This window comes from Halictus rubicundus, chromosome 2 (assembly GCF_050948215.1).
Source record: "Halictus rubicundus isolate RS-2024b chromosome 2, iyHalRubi1_principal, whole genome shotgun sequence".
NCBI lineage: Eukaryota > Metazoa > Arthropoda > Insecta > Hymenoptera > Halictidae > Halictus > Halictus rubicundus.
The window spans coordinates 1,025,275-1,047,835 of record NC_135150.1 but is presented as its reverse complement, the minus strand read 5'-3'; positions in this window follow the sequence as shown (position 1 = coordinate 1,047,835).

The window sequence follows — 22,561 nt, the reverse complement described above, 5'->3', positions numbered from 1 at the left end:
AGGATAGGATTGAGGATAGGATATGATAGAGGATAGGATAGGATAGAGGATAGGATAGGATAGAGGATAGGATAGGATAGAGGATAGGACTTAGGATTGTATAGGATAGACGATAGGATAGAGGATAGGATAGGATAGAAGATGGGATAGGATAGAGGATAGGATGGGATAGGGGATAGGATAGGATAGAGGATAGGATAGGATTGAGGATAGGATAGGATAGCGGATAGGATAGGATAGAGTATAGAATAGGAAAGAGGATAGGTTCGGATGGAGGATAGGATAGGAAAGAGGATAGGATAGGATATAGGATAGGATAGGATAGAGGATAGGATAGGATAGAGGATAGTATAGGGTAGATGATAGGATAGGATAGGATAGAGGATACGAGAGGATAGAGGATAGGATAGGATAGAGGATTGGATAGGATAGACGATAGGATAAGATAGAGGATAGGATAGAGTATAGGATAGAATAGAGGATAGGATAGGATTGAGGATAGGATAGGATAGCGGATTGGATAGGATAGAGTATAGAATAGGAAAGAGGATAGGTTCGGATGGAGGATAGGATAGGAAAGAGGATAGGATAGGATATAGGATAGGATAGGATAGAGCATAGTATAGGATAGAGGATAGTATAGGGTAGATGATAGGATGGGATAGAGGATAGGATATAGGATTGGATAGGGTAGAGGATCGGATAGAATAGAGGATTGGATAGGATAGAGGATAGGATACGATAGAGGATAGGATAGGGGATTGGATAGGATAGAGGATAGGATAGGATAGAGGATAGGATAGGATAGAGGATAGGATAGGATAGAGGATAGGATAGGATAGAGGATAGGATAGGATAGACGATAGGATAGGATAGAGGATAGGATAGGATAGAGCATACGATAGGATAGAGGATAGGATAGGATAGAGGATAGGATAGGATAGAGGATAGGATATAGGATTGGATACGGTAGAGGATCGGATAGGATAGAGGATTGGATATTATAGAGGATAGGATAGGATAGAGGATAGGATAGGGGATAGGATAGGATAGAGAATAGGACAGGATAGAGGATTGGATAGGGGATTGGATAGGATAGAGGATAGGAGACGATGGAGGATAGGATAGGATAGAGGATAGGATAGGATAGAGGATAGGATAGGATAGAGGATAGGACAGGGGATTGGATAGGATAGAGGATAGGAGACGATGGAAGATAGGATAGGATAGAGGATAGGATAGGATAGAGGATAGGATAGGATAGAAGATAGGATAGGATAGAGGATAGGATAGGATAGAGGATAGGATAGGATAGAGGATAGGATAGGATAGAGGATAGGATAGGATAGAGGATAGGATAGGATAGAGGATAGGATAGGATAGAGGATTGGATAGGATAGAGGATAGGATAAGATAGAGGATAGGATAGGATAGAGGATAGGAAAGGATAGAGGATAGGATAGGATAGTGGATAGGACACGATAGAGCAGGCGATAGAGGATAGGATAGGATAGAGGATATGATAGAGAATAGGATAGGATAGAGGATCGGATAGGATAGGATAGAGGATCGGATATGATAGGATAGAGGATAGGATAGGATAGGATAGAGGATAGGATAGGATAGAGGATTGGATAGGATAGACGATAGGATAGGATAGAGGATAGGAAAGGATAGCGGATAGGATAGGATAGAGGATAGGATAGGATAGAGGATAGGATAGGATAGAGGATAGGATAGGATAGACGATAGGATAGGATAGAGGATAGGATAGGATAGAGGATAGGATAGGATAGAGGATAGGATAGGGGATTGGATAGAATAGAGGATAGGATAGGATAGAGGATAGGATAGGATAGAGGATAGGATAGGATAGAGGATAGGATAGGGTAGGATAGAGGATAGGATAGGATAGACGATAGGATAGGATAGAGGATAGCATAGGATAGAGGATAGGATAGGATAGAGGATAGGATAGGATAGAGGATAGGATAGGGGATTGGATAGAATAGAGGATAGGATAGGATAGAGGATAGGATAGGACAGAGGATAGGATAGGATAGAGGATAGGATAGGATAGAGGATAGGATAGGATAGGATAGAGGATAGGATAGGATAGACGATAGGATAGGATAGAGGATAGCATAGGATAGAGGATAGGATAGGATAGAGGATAGGATAGGATAGAGGATAGGATATAGGATTGGATAGGGTTGAGGATCGGATAGGATAGAGGATTGGATATTATAGAGGATAGGATAGGATAGAGGATAGGATAGGCGATAGGATAGGATAGAGAATAGGATAGGATAGAGGATTGGACAGGGGATTGGATAGGATAGAGGATAGGAGACGATGGAGGATAGAATAGGATAGAGGATAGGATAGGATAGAGGATAGGATATAGGATTGGATAGGGTAGAGGATCGGATAGGATAGAGGATTGGATAGGATAGAGGATAGGACATACGATTGGATAGGATAGACGATAGTATAGGATAGAGGATAGAATAGGATAGAGGATAGGATAGAAGATGGGATGGGATAGAGGATAGGATGGGATAGGGGATAGGATAGGATAGAGGATAGGATAGATAATAGGATAGAGGATAGGATAGTGGATAGGATAGAGGATAGGATAGAGGATCGGATAGCATAGGATAGAGGATCGGATAGGATAGGATTGAGGATAGGATAGGATAGAGGATAGGATAGGATTGAGGATAGGATATGATAGAGGATAGGATAGGAAAGAGGATAGGATAGGATAGAGGATAGGACTTAGGATTGTATAGGATAGACGATAGGATAGAGGATAGGATAGGATAGAGGATAGGATATGATAGAGGATAGGATAGGATAGAGGATAGGATAGGCGATAGGATAGGATAGAGAATAGAATAGGATAGAGGATTGGATAGGGGATTGGATAGGATAGAGGATAGGAGACGATGGAGGATAGGATAGGATAGAGGATAGAGGATAGGATAGGATAGAGGATAAGATAGGATAGAGGATAGGATAGGATTGAGGATAGGATATGATAGAGGATAGGATAGGATAGAGGATAGGATAGGATAGAGGATAGGACTTAGGATTGTATAGGATAGACGATAGGATAGAGGATAGGATAGGATAGAAGATGGGATAGGATAGAGGATAGGATGGGATAGGGGATAGGATAGGATAGAGGATAGAATAGGATAGAGGATAGGATAGAGGATAGGATAGAGGATAGGATAGAGGATATGATAGAGAATAGGATAGGATAGAGGATCGGATAGGATAGGATAGAGGATCGGATAGGATAGGATAGAGGATAGGATAGGATAGAGGATAGGATAGGAGACTGGATAGGATAGAGGATAGGATAGGATAGAGGATAGGATAGGATTGAGGATAGGATAGGATAGAGGATAGGATAGGATAGAGGATAGGATATAGGATTGGATAGGGTAGAGGATCGGATAGGATAGAGGATTGGATAGGATAGAGGATAGGATAGGATAGAGGATAGGACATAGGATTGGATAGGATAGACGATTGGATAGGATAGAGGATAGAATAGGATAGAGGATAGGATAGAGGATAGGATAGGATAGAGGATAGGATAGGATAGGGGATAGGATAGGATAGAGGATAGGAAAGGATAGAGGATAGGATAGAGGATAGGATAGAGGATAGGATAGGATTGAGGATAGGATTGAGGATAGGATAGGATAGATGATAGGATAGATGATAGGATAGCATAGAGGATAGGATAGAGGATAGGATAGGATAGAGGATTGGATAGGATAGATAATAGGATAGAGGATTGGATAGTATAAAGTATAGGAGAGGATAGAGGATAGGATAGGATTGAGGATAGGATAGGATAGCGGATAGGATAGGATAGAGGATAGGATAGGATAGTGGATACGATAGGATAGAGGATAGGATAGGATAGAGGATATGATAGGATAGATGATAGGGTAGGATAGCGGATAGAATAGGATAGAGGATAGGATCGGATGGGTGATAGGATAGGATAGAGGATAGTATAGGATAGAGAATAGGATAGGATAGAGGATAGGATAGGATAGAGAATAGGATAGGATAGAGGATAGGATATAGGATTGGATAGGGTAGAGGATCGGATAGGATAGAGGATTGGATAGGATAGAGGATAGGATAGGGTAGAGGATAGGATAAGGGACAGGATAGGATAGAGAATAGGATAGGATAGAGGATTTGATAGGGGATTGGATAGGATAGAGGATAGGAGACGATGGAGGATAGGATAGGATAGAGGATAGGATAGGATAGAGGGTAGGATAGGATAGAGTATAGGATAGGATAGAGGATTGGATAGGATAGAGGATAGGATAAGATAGAGGATAGGATAGGATAGAGGATAGGAAAGGATAGAGGATAGGATAGGATAGTGGATAGGACAGGATAGAGCAGACGATAGAGGATAGGATAGGATAGAGGATATGATAGAGAATAGGATAGGATAGAGGATCGGATAGGATAGGATAGAGGATAGGATAGGATAGAGGATTGGATAGGATAGACTATAGTATAGGATAGAGGATAGAATAGGATAGAGGATAGGATAGAAGATGGGATGGGATAGAGGATAGGATGGGATAGGGGATAGGATAGGATAGAGGATAGGATAGATAATAGGATAGAGGATAGGATAGTGGATAGGATAGAGGATAGGATAGACGATCGGATAGCATAGGATAGAGGATCGGATAGGATAGGATTGAGGATAGGATAGGATAGAGGATAGGATAGGATTGAGGATAGGATATGATAGAGGATAGGATAGGAAAGAGGATAGGATAGGATAGAGGATAGGACTTAGGATTGTATAGGATAGACGATAGGATAGAGGATAGGATAGGATAGAGGATAGGATATGATAGAGGATAGGATAGGATAGAGGATAGGATAGGCGATAGGATAGGATAGAGAATAGAATAGGATAGAAGATTGGATAGGGGATTGGATAGGATAGAGGATAGGAGACGATGGAGGATAGGATAGGATAGAGGATAGAGGATAGGATAGGATAGAGGATAAGATAGGATAGAGGATAGGATAGGATTGAGGATAGGATATGATAGAGTATAGGATAGGATAGAGGATAGGATAGGATAGAGGATAGGATAGGATAGAGGATAGGACTTAGGATTGTATAGGATAGACGATAGGATAGAGGATAGGATAGGATAGAAGATGGGATAGGATAGAGGATAGGATGGGATAGGGGATAGGATAGGATAGAGGATAGAATAGGATAGAGGATAGGATAGAGGATAGGATAGAGGATAGGATAGAGGATATGATAGAGAATAGGATAGGATAGAGGATCGGATAGGATAGGATAGAGGATCGGATAGGATAGGATAGAGGATAGGATAGGATAGAGGATAGGATAGGAGACTGGATAGGATAGAGGATAGGATAGGATAGAGGATAGGATAGGATTGAGGATAGGATAGGATAGAGGATAGGATAGGATAGAGGATAGGATATAGGATTGGATAGGGTAGAGGATCGGATAGGATAGAGGATTGGATAGGATAGAGGATAGGATAGGATAGAGGATAGGACATAGGATTGGATAGGATAGACGATTGGATAGGATAGAGGATAGAATAGGATAGAGGATAGGATAGAGGATAGGATAGGATAGATTATAGGATAGGATAGGGGATAGGATAGGATAGAGGATAGGAAAGGATAGAGGATAGGATAGAGGATAGGATAGAGGATAGGATAGGATTGAGGATAGGATTGAGGATAGGATAGGATAGATGATAGGATAGATGATAGGATAGCATAGAGGATAGGATAGAGGATAGGATAGGATAGAGGATTGGATAGGATAGATAATAGGATAGAGGATTGGATAGTATAAAGGATAGGAGAGGATAGAGGATAGGATAGGATTGAGGATAGGATAGGATAGCGGATAGGATAGGATAGAGGATAGGATAGGATAGAGGATACGATAGGATAGAGGATAGGATAGGATAGAGGATATGATAGGATAGATGATAGGGTAGGATAGCGGATAGAATAGGATAGAGGATAGGATCGGATGGGTGATAGGATAGGATAGAGGATAGTATAGGATAGAGAATAGGATAGGATAGAGGATAGGATAGGATAGAGAATAGGATAGGATAGAGGATAGGATATAGGATTGGATAGGGTAGAGGATCGGATAGGATAGAGGATTGGATAGGATAGAGGATAGGATAGGGTAGAGGATAGGATAAGGGACAGGATAGGATAGAGAATAGGATAGGATAGAGGATTTGATAGGGGATTGGATAGGATGGGGTGGCCCCGGATCAGGCGCGGCTCATGGTGGATGAGCTCAGGCGACATGCTCGGCGGCACGCAGCCCGGGAGTGGCGCGATAGCCTTCCCGGGACGAGGGAGGGCGAGAGGCGGGCCGTTCGGGCCATCCTCCCGGTGTTCGATCAATGGAACAGGGGATGGATGGGGCATAGGGTCTCCTACCGTGTGACGCAGGTGATGAGCGGGCACGGGTGCTTCGGCGACTACCTGTGTCGCATCGGGAGGGAGACCGAGGAGGCGTGTCACCACTGCGGCGAGCCGCGGGACACGGCGCAACACACTCTGGAGGAGTGTCCGGCATGGGGGGGAGAGCGCCGTGCCCTGCGGCGCGCGGTGGGCCACGACCTCTCGCTCCCGGCTGTCGTCGCTGCGGCAGCCGGTGGCGAGGAGGCGTGGAGGGGGTTCGCTTCCTTCTGTGAGCGGGTTATGCTGCGGAAGGAGGCTGCGGAACGGGATCGGGAGCGTAATCACGATCCCGGCCGAAGGGGGGGGAGGCGGCGCAGGGTACGCCCCGGGGGCGTACCCCCGTTGCGACGCCTCTGACGCGAGCGGGGACGCCCTTCATGATCTCGAGGCGGGGGATCGGATATCCCCTTACACTCGGTCACCAACGGCGTCCCCGGAGGCCGCCGGGCATCTCGAGCGGGGGCTCGGATGCTCATCGGGCGGTCTAACAGGGGGGAAGGCGCCACGTCGTCCGTTGCGTGGTGCCTTCGGATAGAGTAGGTACGGGAGGGGGCCGCGTCCCCCCCTGGGTGGTATGCTAAGGCGGGGGCACACCGGATTGACATGCGCGCGCAGAGCACGGGTGCTAGGGACGGACGGGGAGGAGTTAGTGGGTATACTCGGCGTTGCACCAACCAGCCGAGGAGTCCCACATAACCCGGACCACCCCCCCCCCCCGGGGGGGTTCGGGTATCCGTAACGAGATTACCTCCTCGGAAAAAAAAAAAAAAAAAAAAAATAGGGGATTGGATAGGATAGAGGATAGGAGACGATGGAGGATAGGATAGGATAGAGGATAGGATAGGATAGAGGGTAGGATAGGATAGAGTATAGGATAGGATAGAGGATTGGATAGGATAGAGGATAGGATAAGATAGAGGATAGGATAGGATAGAGGATAGGAAAGGATAGAGGATAGGATAGGATAGTGGATAGGACAGGATAGAGCAGACGATAGAGGATAGGATAGGATAGAGGATATGATAGAGAATAGGATAGGATAGAGGATCGGATAGGATAGGATAGAGGATAGGATAGGATAGAGGATTGGATAGGATAGACTATAGGATAAGATAGAGGATAGGATAGAGTATAGGATAGGATAGAGGATAGGATAGGATTGAGGATAGGATAGGATAGCGGATAGGATAGGATAGAGTATAGAATAGGAAAGAGGATAGGTTCGGATGGAGGATAGGATAGGAAAGAGGATAGGATAGGATATAGGATAGGATAGGATAGAGGATAGGATAGGATAGAGGATAGTATAGGGTAGATGATAGGATAGGATAGGATAGAGGATACGAGAGGATAGAGAGTAGGATACGATAGAGGATAGGATAGGGGATTGGATAGCATAGAGGATAGGATAGGATAGAGGATAGGATAGGATAGAGGATAGGATAGGATAGAGGATAGGATAGGAGAGAGGATTGGATAGGATAGACGATAGGATAAGATAGAGGATAGGATAGAGTATAGGATAGAATAGAGGATAGGATAGGATTGAGGATAGGATAGGATAGCGGATTGGATAGGATAGAGTATAGAATAGGAAAGAGGATAGGTTCGGATGGAGGATAGGATAGGAAAGAGGATAGGATAGGATATAGGATAGGATAGGATAGAGCATAGGATAGGATAGAGGATAGTATAGGGTAGATGATAGGATGGGATAGAGGATAGGATATAGGATTGGATAGGGTAGAGGATCGGATAGAATAGAGGATTGGATAGGATAGAGGATAGGATACGATAGAGGATAGGATAGGGGATTGGATAGGATAGAGGATAGGATAGGATAGAGGATAGGATAGGATAGAGGATAGGATAGGATAGAGGATAGGATAGGATAGACGATAGGATAGGATAGAGGATAGGATAGGATAGAGGATAGGATAGGTTAGAGGATAGGATAGGATAGAGGATAGGATAGGATAGAGGATAGGATATAGGATTGGATACGGTAGAGGATCGGATAGGATAGAGGATTGGATATTATAGAGGATAGGATAGGATAGAGGATAGGATAGGGGATAGGATAGGATAGAGAATAGGACAGGATAGAGGATTGGATAGGGGATTGGATAGGATAGAGGATAGGAGACGATGGAGGATAGGATAGGATAGAGGATAGGATAGGATAGAGGATAGGATAGGATAGAGGATAGGATAGGATAGAGGATAGGACAGGGGATTGGATAGGATAGAGGATAGGAGACGATGGAAGATAGGATAGGATAGAGGATAGGATAGGATAGAGGATAGGATAGGATAGAAGATAGGATAGGATAGAGGATAGGATAGGATAGAGGATAGGATAGGATAGAGGATAGGATAGGATAGAGGATAGGATAGGATAGAGGATAGGATAGGATAGAGGATAGGATAGGATAGAGGATTGGATAGGATAGAGGATAGGATAAGATAGAGGATAGGATAGGATAGAGGATAGGAAAGGATAGAGGATAGGATAGGATAGTGGATAGGACAGGATAGAGCAGGCGATAGAGGATAGGATAGGATAGAGGATATGATAGAGAATAGAATAGGATAGAGGATCGGATAGGATAGGATAGAGGATCGGATATGATAGGATAGAGGATCGGATAGGATAGGATAGAGGATAGGATAGGATAGAGGATTGGATAGGATAGACGATAGGATAGGATAGAGGATAGGAAAGGATAGCGGATAGGATAGGATAGAGGATAGGATAGGATAGAGGATAGGATAGGATAGAGGATAGGATAGGATAGAGGATAGGATAGGATAGACGATAGGATAGGATAGAGGATAGGATAGGATAGAGGATAGGATAGGATAGAGGATAGGATAGGGGATTGGATAGAATAGAGGATAGGATAGGATAGAGGATAGGATAGGATAGAGGATAGGATAGGATAGAGGATAGGATAGGGTAGGATAGAGGATAGGACAGGATAGACGATAGGATAGGATAGAGGATAGCATAGGATAGAGGATAGGATAGGATAGAGGATAGGATAGGATAGAGGATAGGATAGGGGATTGGATAGAATAGAGGATAGAATAGGATAGAGGATAGGATAGGACAGAGGATAGGATAGGATAGAGGATAGGATAGGATAGAGGATAGGATAGGATAGGATAGAGGATAGGATAGGATAGACGATAGGATAGGATAGAGGATAGCATAGGATAGAGGATAGGATGGGATAGAGGATAGGATAGGATAGAGGATAGGATATAGGATTGGATAGGGTTGAGGATCGGATAGGATAGAGGATTGGATATTATAGAGGCTAGGATAGGATAGAGGATAGGATAGGCGATAGGATAGGATAGAGAATAGGATAGGATAGAGGATTGGACAGGGGATTGGATAGGATAGAGGATAGGAGACGATGGAGGATAGAATAGGATAGAGGATAGGATAGGATAGAGGATAGGATATAGGATTGGATAGGGTAGAGGATCGGATAGGATAGAGGATTGGATAGGATAGAGGATAGGACATACGATTGGATAGGATAGACGATAGTATAGGATAGAGGATAGAATAGGATAGAGGATAGGATAGAAGATGGGATAGGATAGAGGGTAGGATGGGATAGGGGATAGGATAGGATAGAGGATAGGATAGGATAGAGGATAGGATAGGATAGATAATAGGATAGAGGATAGGATAGTGGATAGGATAGAGGATAGGATAGAGGATCGGATAGCATAGGATAGAGGATCGGATAGGATAGGATTGAGGATAGGATAGGATAGAGGATAGGATAGGATTGAGGATAGGATATGATAGAGGATAGGATAGGATAGAGGATAGGATAGGATAGAGGATAGGACTTAGGATTGTATAGGATAGACGATAGGATAGAGGATAGGATAGGATAGAGGATAGGATATGATAGAGGATAGCATAGGATAGAGGATAGGATAGGCGATAGGATAGGATAGAGAATAGAATAGGATAGAGGATTGGATAGGGGATTGGATAGGATAGAGGATAGGAGACGATGGAGGATAGGATAGGATAGAGGATAGAGGATAGGATAGGATAGAGGATAGGATAGGATAGAGGATAGGATAGGATTGAGGATAGGATATGATAGAGGATAGGATAGGATAGAGGATAGGATAGGATAGAGGATAGGACTTAGGATTGTATAGGATAGACGATAGGATAGAGGATAGGATAGGATAGAGGATAGTATATGATAGAGGATAGGATAGGATAGAGGATAGGATAGGATAGAGGATAGGATAGGATAGAGGATAGGATAGGATAGGATAGAGGATAGGATAGGATAGACGATAGGATAGGATAGAGGATAGCATAGGATAGAGGATAGGATGGGATAGAGGATAGGATAGGATAGAGGATAGGATATAGGATTGGATAGGGTTGAGGATCGGATAGGATAGAGGATTGGATATTATAGAGGATAGGATAGGATAGAGGATAGGATAGGCGATAGGATAGGATAGAGAATAGGATAGGATAGAGGATTGGACAGGGGATTGGATAGGATAGAGGATAGGAGACGATGGAGGATAGAATAGGATAGAGGATAGGATAGGATAGAGGATAGGATATAGGATTGGATAGGGTAGAGGATCGGATAGGATAGAGGATTGGATAGGATAGAGGATAGGACATACGATTGGATAGGATAGACGATAGTATAGGATAGAGGATAGAATAGGATAGAGGATAGGATAGAAGATGGGATAGGATAGAGGGTAGGATGGGATAGGGGATAGGATAGGATAGAGGATAGGATAGGATAGAGGATAGGATAGGATAGATAATAGGATAGAGGATAGGATAGTGGATAGGATAGAGGATAGGATAGAGGATCGGATAGCATAGGATAGAGGATCGGATAGGATAGGATTGAGGATAGGATAGGATAGAGGATAGGATAGGATTGAGGATAGGATATGATAGAGGATAGGATAGGATAGAGGATAGGATAGGATAGAGGATAGGACTTAGGATTGTATAGGATAGACGATAGGATAGAGGATAGGATAGGATAGAGGATAGGATATGATAGAGGATAGGATAGGATAGAGGATAGGATAGGCGATAGGATAGGATAGAGAATAGAATAGGATAGAGGATTGGATAGGGGATTGGATAGGATAGAGGATAGGAGACGATGGAGGATAGGATAGGATAGAGGATAGAGGATAGGATAGGATAGAGGATAGGATAGGATAGAGGATAGGATAGGATTGAGGATAGGATATGATAGAGGATAGGATAGGATAGAGGATAGGATAGGATAGAGGATAGGACTTAGGATTGTATAGGATAGACGATAGGATAGAGGATAGGATAGGATAGAGGATAGTATATGATAGAGGATAGGATAGGATAGAGGATAGGATAGGATAGAGGATAGGATATAGGATTGGATAGGGTAGAGGATCGGATAGGATAGAGGATTGGATAGGATAGAGGATAGGACATACGATTGGATAGGATAGACGATAGTATAGGATAGAGGATAGAATAGGATAGAGGATAGGATAGAAGATGGGATAGGATAGAGGATAGGATAGGATAGAGGATAGGATAGGATAGAGGATAGGATAGGATAGAGGATAGGATAGAGGATAGGATAGAGGATCGGATAGCATAGGATAGAGGATCGGATAGGATAGGATTGAGGATAGGATAGGATAGAGGATAGGATAGGAGACTGGATAGGATAGAGGATAGGATAGGATAGAGGATAGGATAGGATAGAGGATAGGATAGGATTGAGGATAGGATAGGATAGAGGATAGGATAGGATAGAGGATAGGATATAGGATTGGATAGGGTAGAGGATCGGATAGGATAGAGGATTGGATAGGATAGAGGATAGGATAGGATAGAGGATAGGACATAGGATTGGATAGGATAGACGATTGGATAGGATAGAGGATAGAATAGGATAGAGGATAGGATAGAGGATAGGATAGGATAGAGGATAGGAGAGGATAGGGGATAGGATAGAATAGAGGATAGGAAAGGATAGAGGATAGGATAGGATAGTGGATAGGACAGGATAGAGCAGACGATAGAGGATAGGATAGGATAGAGGATATGATAGAGAATAGGATAGGATAGAGGATCAGATAGGATAGGATAGAGGATCGGATAGGATAGGATAGAGGGTAGGATAGGATAGAGGATTGGATAGGATAGACCATAGGATAGGATAGAGGATAGGATAGAGGATAGGATAGAGGATAGGATAGGATAGACGATAGGATATAGGATTGGATAGGGTAGAGGATCGGATAGGATAGAGGATTGGATATTATAGAGGATAGGATAGGATAGAGGATAGGATAGGCGATAGGATAGGATAGAGGATTGGATAGGGGATTGGATAGGATAGAGGATAGGAGACGATGGAGGATAGGATAGGATAGAGGATAGGATAGGATAGAGGATAGGATAGGATAGAGGATAGGATAGGATAGAGGATAGGATAGGATAGAGGATAGGATATAGGATTGGATAGGGTAGAGGATCGGATAGGATAGAGGATTGGATAGGATAGAGGATAGGACATACGATTGGATAGGATAGACGATAGTATAGGATAGAGGATAGAATAGGATAGAGGATAGGATAGAAGATGGGATAGGATAGAGGATAGGATGGGATAGGGGATAGGATAGGATAGAGGATAGGATAGGATAGAGGATAGGATAGGATAGATAATAGGATAGAGGATAGGATAGAGGATAGGATAGAGGATAGGATAGGATAGAGGATAGGATATAGGATTGGATAGGGTAGAGGATAGTATAGGATAGAGAATAGGATAGGATAGAGGATAGGATAGGATAGAGAATAGGATAGGATAGAGGATAGGATATAGGATTGGATAGGGTAGAGGATCGGATAGGATAGAGTATAGAATAGGAAAGAGGATAGGTTCGGATGGAGGATAGGATAGGAAAGAGGATAGGATAGGATATAGGATAGGATAGGATAGAGGATAGGATAGGATAGAGGATAGTATAGGGTAGATGATAGGATAGGATAGGATAGAGGATACGAGAGGATAGAGAGTAGGATACGATAGAGGATAGGATAGGGGATTGGATAGCATAGAGGATAGGATAGGATAGAGGATAGGATAGGATAGAGGATAGGATAGGATAGAGGATAGGATAGGATAGAGGATTGGATAGGATAGATGATAGGATAAGATAGAGGATAGGATAGAGTATAGGATAGAATAGAGGATAGGATAGGATTGAGGATAGGATAGGATAGCGGATTGGATAGGATAGAGTATAGAATAGGAAAGAGGATAGGTTCGGATGGAGGATAGGATAGGAAAGAGGATAGGATAGGATATAGGATAGGATAGGATAGAGCATAGGATAGGATAGAGGATAGTATAGGGTAGATGATAGGATGGGATAGAGGATAGGATATAGGATTGGATAGGGTAGAGGATCGGATAGAATAGAGGATTGGATAGGATAGAGGATAGGATAGGATAGAGGATAGGATAGGATAGAGGATAGGATAGGATAGAGGATAGGACATACGATTGGATAGGATAGACGATAGTATAGGATAGAGGATAGAATAGGATAGAGGATAGGATAGAAGATGGGATAGGATAGAGGATAGGATAGGATAGAGGATAGGATAGGATAGAGGATAGGATAGGATAGAGGATAGGATAGAGGATAGGATAGAGGATCGGATAGCATAGGATAGAGGATCGGATAGGATAGGATTGAGGATAGGATAGGATAGAGGATAGGATAGGAGACTGGATAGGATAGAGGATAGGATAGGATAGAGGATAGGATAGGATAGAGGATAGGATAGGATAGGATAGAGGATAGGATAGGATAGAGGATAGGATATAGGATTGGTTAGGGTAGAGGATCGGATAGGATAGAGGATTGGATAGGATAGAGGATAGGATAGGATAGAGGATAGGACATACGATTGGATAGGATAGACGATAGTATAGGATAGAGGATAGAATAGGATAGAGGATAGGATAGAAGATGGGATAGGATAGAGGATAGGATAGGATAGGGGATAGGATAGGATAGAGGATAGGAAAGGATAGAGGATAGGATAGGATAGTGGATAGGACAGGATAGAGCAGACGATAGAGGATAGGATAGGATAGAGGATATGATAGAGAATAGGATAGGATAGAGGATCAGATAGGATAGGATAGAGGATCGGATAGGATAGGATAGAGGGTAGGATAGGATAGAGGATTGGATAGGATAGACCATAGGATAGGATAGAGGATAGGATAGAGGATAGGATAGAGGATAGGATAGGATTGAGGATAGGATAGGATAGATGATAGGATAGATGATAGGATAGCATAGAGGATAGGATAGAGGATTGGATAGGATAGATAATGGGATAGAGGATGGGATAGAGGATAGGATAGAGGATAGGATAGAGGATTGGATAGGATAGAGGATAGGATAGGGGATTGGATAGGATAGAGGATAGAATAGGATAGAGGATAGGATAGAGGATAGGATAGAGGATAGGATAGGTTAGAGGATAGGATAGGATAGGGGATAGGATAGGATAGAGGATAGGATAGGATAGAGGATAGGATAGGATAGATAATAGGATAGAGGATAGGATAGAGGATAGGATAGAGGATAGGATAGGAGATAGGATAGGATAGGGAATAGGATAGGATAGAGGATAGGACAGGGGATTGGATAGGATAGAGGATAGGAGACGATGGAGGATAGGATAGGATAGAGGATAGGATAGGATAGAGGATAGGATAGGATAGAGGATAGGATAGGATAGGATAGGATAGAGGATAGGATAGGATAGACGATAGGATATAGGATTGGATAGGATAGGATAGACGATAGGATATAGGATTGGATAGGGTAGAGGATCGGATAGGATAGAGGATTGGATATTATAGAGGATAGGATAGGATAGAGGATAGGATAGGCGATAGGATAGGATAGAGGATTGGATAGGGGATTGGATAGGATAGAGGATAGGAGACGATGGAGGATAGGATAGGATAGAGGATAGGATAGGATAGAGGATAGGATAGGATAGAGGATTGGATAGGATAGAGGATAGGATAAGATAGAGGATAGGATAGGATAGAGGATAGGAAAGGATAGAGGATAGGATAGGATAGTGGATAGGACAGGATAGAGCAGGCGATAGAGGATAGGATAGGATAGAGGATATGATAGAGAATAGGATAGGATAGAGGATCGGATAGGATAGGATAGAGGATCGGATATGATAGGATAGAGGATCGGATAGGATAGGATAGAGGATAGGATAGGATAGAGGATTGGATAGGATAGACGATAGGATAGGATAGAGGATAGGAAAGGATAGCGGATAGGATAGGATAGAGGATAGGATAGGATAGAGGATAGGATAGGATAGAGGATAGGATAGGATAGAGGATAGGATAGGATAGACGATAGGATAGGATAGAGGATAGGATAGGATAGAGGATAGGATAGGATAGAGGATAGGATAGGGGATTGGATAGAATAGAGGATAGGATAGGATAGAGGATAGGATAGGATAGAGGATAGGATAGGATAGAGGATAGGATAGGGTAGGATAGAGGATAGGACAGGATAGACGATAGGATAGGATAGAGGATAGCATAGGATAGAGGATAGGATAGGATAGAGGATAGGATAGGATAGAGGATAGGATAGGGGATTGGATAGAATAGAGGATAGAATAGGATAGAGGATAGCATAGGATAGAGGATAGGATGGGATAGAGGATAGGATAGGATAGAGGATAGGATATAGGATTGGATAGGGTTGAGGATCGGATAGGATAGAGGATTGGATATTATAGAGGATAGGATAGGATAGAGGATAGGATAGGCGATAGGATAGGATAGAGAATAGGATAGGATAGAGGATTGGACAGGGGATTGGATAGGATAGAGGATAGGAGACGATGGAGGATAGAATAGGATAGAGGATAGGATAGGATAGAGGATAGGATATAGGATTGGATAGGGTAGAGGATCGGATAGGATAGAGGATTGGATAGGATAGAGGATAGGACATACGATTGGATAGGATAGACGATAGTATAGGATAGAGGATAGAATAGGATAGAGGATAGGATAGAAGATGGGATAGGATAGAGGGTAGGATGGGATAGGGGATAGGATAGCATAGAGGATAGGATAGGATAGAGGATAGGATAGGATAGATAATAGGATAGAGGATAGGATAGTGGATAGGATAGAGGATAGGATAGAGGATCGGATAGCATAGGATAGAGGATCGGATAGGATAGGATTGAGGATAGGATAGGATAGAGGATAGGATAGGATTGAGGATAGGATATGATAGAGGATAGGATAGGATAGAGGATAGGATAGGATAGAGGATAGGACTTAGGATTGTATAGGATAGACGATAGGATAGAGGATAGGATAGGATAGAGGATAGGATATGATAGAGGATAGGATAGGATAGAGGATAGGATAGGCGATAGGATAGGATAGAGAATAGAATAGGATAGAGGATTGGATAGGGGATTGGATAGGATAGAGGATAGGAGACGATGGAGGATAGGATAGGATAGAGGATAGAGGATAGGATAGGATAGAGGATAGGATAGGATAGAGGATAGGATAGGATCGAGGATAGGATATGATAGAGGATAGGATAGGATAGAGGATAGGATAGGATAGAGGATAGGACTTAGGATTGTATAGGATAGACGATAGGATAGAGGATAGGATAGGATAGAGGATAGTATATGATAGAGGATAGGATAGGATAGAGGATAGGATAGGATAGAGGATAGGATATAGGATTGGATAGGGTAGAGGATCGGATAGGATAGAGGATTGGATAGGATAGAGGATAGGACATACGATTGGATAGGATAGACGATAGTATAGGATAGAGGATAGAATAGGATAGAGGATAGGATAGAAGATGGGATAGGATAGAGGATAGGATAGGATAGAGGATAGGATAGGATAGAGGATAGGATAGGATAGAGGATAGGATAGAGGATAGGATAGAGGATCGGATAGCATAGGATAGAGGATCGGATAGGATAGGATTGAGGATAGGATAGGATAGAGGATAGGATAGGAGACTGGATAGGATAGAGGATAGGATAGGATAGAGGATAGGATAGGATAGAGGATAGGATAGGATTGAGGATAGGATAGGATAGAGGATAGGATAGGATAGAGGATAGGATATAGGATTGGATAGGGTAGAGGATCGGATAGGATAGAGGATTGGATAGGATAGAGGATAGGATAGGATAGAGGATAGGACATAGGATTGGATAGGATAGACGATTGGATAGGATAGAGGATAGAATAGGATAGAGGATAGGATAGAGGATAGGATAGGATAGAGGATAGGAGAGGATAGGGGATAGGATAGGATAGAGGATAGGAAAGGATAGAGGATAGGATAGGATAGTGGATAGGACAGGATAGAGCAGACGATAGAGGATAGGATAGGATAGAGGATATGATAGAGAATAGGATAGGATAGAGGATCAGATAGGATAGGATAGAGGATCGGATAGGATAGGATAGAGGGTAGGATAGGATAGAGGATTGGATAGGATAGACCATAGGATAGGATAGAGGATAGGATAGAGGATAGGATAGAGGATAGGATAGGATTGAGGATAGGATAGGATAGATGATAGGATAGATGATAGGATAGCATAGAGGATAGGATAGAGGATTGGATAGGATAGATAATGGGATAGAGGATGGGATAGAGGATAGGATAGAGGATAGGATAGAGGATTGGATAGGATAGAGGATAGGATAGGGGATTGGATAGGATAGAGGATAGAATAGGATAGAGGATAGGATAGAGGATAGGATAGAGGATAGGATAGGTTAGAGGATAGGATAGGATAGGGGATAGGATAGGATAGAGGATAGGATAGGATAGAGGATAGGATAGGATAGATAATAGGATAGAGGATATGATAGAGGATAGGATAGAGGATAGGATAGGAGATAGGATAGGATAGGGAATAGGATAGGATAGAGGATAGGACAGGGGATTGGATAGGATAGAGGATAGGAGACGATGGAGGATAGGATAGGATAGAGGATAGGATAGGATAGAGGATAGGATAGGATAGAGGATAGGATAGGATAGAGGATAGGATAGGATAGAGGATAGGATAGGATAGGATAGGATAGAGGATAGGATAGGATAGACGATAGGATATAGGATTGGATAGGGTAGAGGATCGGATAGGATAGAGGATTGGATATTATAGAGGATAGGATAGGATAGAGGATAGGATAGGCGATAGGATAGGATAGAGGATTGGATAGGGGATTGGATAGGATAGAGGATAGGAGACGATGGAGGATAGGATAGGATAGAGGATAGGATAGGATAGAGGATAGGATAGGATAGAGGATAGGATAGGATAGAGGATAGGATAGGATAGAGGATAGGATATAGGATTGGATAGGGTAGAGGATCGGATAGGATAGAGGATTGGATAGGATAGAGGATAGGACATACGATTGGATAGGATAGACGATAGTATAGGATAGAGGATAGAATAGGATAGAGGATAGGATAGAAGATGGGATAGGATAGAGGATAGGATGGGATAGGGGATAGGATAGGATAGAGGATAGGATAGGATAGAGGATAGGATAGGATAGATAATAGGATAGAGGATAGGATAGAGGATAGGATAGAGGATAGGATAGGATAGAGGATAGGATATAGGATTGGATAGGGTAGAGGATAGTATAGGATAGAGAATAGGATAGGATAGAGGATAGGATAGGATAGAGAATTGGATAGGATAGAGGATAGGATATAGGATTGGATAGGGTAGAGGATCGGATAGGATAGAGTATAGAATAGGAAAGAGGATAGGTTCGGATGGAGGATAGGATAGGAAAGAGGATAGGATAGGATATAGGATAGGATAGGATAGAGGATAGGATAGGATAGAGGATAGTATAGGGTAGATGATAGGATAGGATAGGATAGAGGATACGAGAGGATAGAGAGTAGGATACGATAGAGGATAGGATAGGGGATTGGATAGCATAGAGGATAGGATAGGATAGAGGATAGGATAGGATAGAGGATAGGATAGGATAGAGGATAGGATAGGATAGAGGATTGGATAGGATAGATGATAGGATAAGATAGAGGATAGGATAGAGTATAGGATAGAATAGAGGATAGGATAGGATTGAGGATAGGATAGGATAGCGGATTGGATAGGATAGAGTATAGAATAGGAAAGAGGATAGGTTCGGATGGAGGATAGGATAGGAAAGAGGATAGGATAGGATATAGGATAGGATAGGATAGAGCATAGGATAGGATAGAGGATAGTATAGGGTAGATGATAGGATGGGATAGAGGATAGGATATAGGATTGGATAGGGTAGAGGATCGGATAGAATAGAGGATTGGATAGGATAGAGGATAGGATAGGATAGAGGATAGGATAGGATAGAGGATAGGATAGGATAGAGGATAGGATAGGATAGAGGATAGGATAGGAAAGACGATAGGATAGGACAGAGGATAGGATAGGATAGAGGATAGGATAGGATAGAGGATAGGATAGGATAGAGGATAGGATAGGATAGAGGATAGGATATAGGATTGGATACGGTAGAGGATCGGATAGGATAGAGGATTGGATATTATAGAGGATAGGATAGGATAGAGGATAGGATAGGGGTTAGGATAGGATAGAGAATAGGACAGGATAGAGGATTGGATAGGGGATTGGATAGGATAGAGGATAGGAGACGATGGAGGATAGGATAGGATAGAGGATAGGATAGGATAGAGGATAGGATAGGATAGAGGATAGGACAGGGGATTGGATAGGATAGAGGATAGGAGACGATGGAAGATAGGATAGGATAGAGGATAGGATAGGATAGAGGATAGGATAGGATAGAAGATAGGATAGGATAGAGGATAGGATAGGATAGAGGATAGGATAGGATAGAGGATAGGATATAGGATTGGATAGGGTAGAGGATCGGATAGGATAGAGGATTGGATAGGATAGAGGATAGGATAGGATAGAGGATAGGATAGGATAGCGGATAGGATAGGATAGAGGATAGGATAGGATAGAGGATAGGATAGGATAGAGGATAGGATAGGATAGAGGATAGGATAGGATAGACGATAGGATAGGATAGAGGATAGGTTAGGATAGAGGATAGGATAGGATAGAGGATAGGATAGGGTATTGGATAGGATAGAGTATAGGATAGGATAGATGATAGGATAGGATAGGATAGAGGATAGGATAGGATAGAGGATAGGATAGGATAGAGGATAGGATAGGATAGACGATAGGATAGGATAGAGGATAGGATAGGATAGAGGATAGGATAGGATACAGGATAGGATAGGATAGAGGATAGGATATAGGATTGGATAGGGTAGAGGATCGGATAGGATAGAGGATAGGATATAGGATTGGATAGGGTAGAGGATCGGATAGGATAGAGGATTGGATATTATAGAGGATAGGATAGGTTAGAGAATAGGATAGGATAGAGGATTGGATAGGGTAGAGGATCGGATAGCATAGAGGATTGGATATTATAGAGGATAGGATAGGATAGAGAATAGGATAGGATAGAGGATTGGATAGGGGATTGGATAGGATAGAGGATAGGATTGGATAGAGGATAGGATAGGATAGAGGATAGGATAGGATAGGGGATAGGATAGGATAGAGGATAGGAAAGGATAGAGGATAGGATAGGATAGTGGATAGGACAGGATAGAGCAGACGATAGGGGATAGGATAGGATAGAGGATATGATAGAGAATAGGATAGGATAGAGGATCGGATAGGATAGAGGATAGGATAGGATAGAGGATAGGATAGGATAGAGGATAGGATAGGATAGAGGATAGGATAGGATAGAGGATAGGATAGGATAGAGGATAGGATAGGATAGGATAGAGGATAGGATAGGATAGAGGATAGGATAGGATAGGATAGAGGATAGGATAGGATAGACGATAGGATATAGGATTGGATAGGGTAGAGGATCGGATAGGATAGAGGATTGGATATTATAGAGGATAGGATAGGATAGAGGATAGGATAGGCGATAGGATAGGATAGAGGATTGGATAGGGGATTGGATAGCATAGAGGATAGGAGACGATGGAGGATAGGATAGGATAGAGGATAGGATAGGATAGAGGATAGGGTAGGATAGAGGATAGGATATAGGATTGGATAGGGTAGAGGATCGGATAGGATAGAGGATTGGATAGGATAGAGGATAGGACATACGATTGGATAGGATAGACGATAGTATAGGATAGAGGATAGAATAGGATAGAGGATAGGATAGAAGATGGGATAGGATAGAGGATAGGATGGGATAGGGGATAGGATAGGATAGAGGATAGGATAGGATAGAGGATAGGATAGGATAGATAATAGGATAGAGGATAGGATAGAGGATAGGATAGAGGATAGGATAGGATAGAGGATAGGATATAGGATTGGATAGGGTAGAGGATAGTATAGGATAGAGAATAGGATAGGATAGAGGATAGGATAGGATAGAGAATAGGATAGGATAGAGGATAGGATATAGGATTGGATAGGGTAGAGGATCGGATAGGATAGAGTATAGAATAGGAAAGAGGATAGGTTCGGATGGAGGATAGGATAGGAAAGAGGATAGGATAGGATATAGGATAGGATAGGATAGAGGATAGGATAGGATAGAGGATAGTATAGGGTAGATGATAGGATAGGATAGGATAGAGGATACGAGAGGATAGAGAGTAGGATACGATAGAGGATAGGATAGGGGATTGGATAGCATAGAGGATAGGATAGGATAGAAGATAGGATAGGATAGAGGATAGGATAGGATAGAGGATAGGATAGGATAGAGGATTGGATAGGATAGATGATAGGATA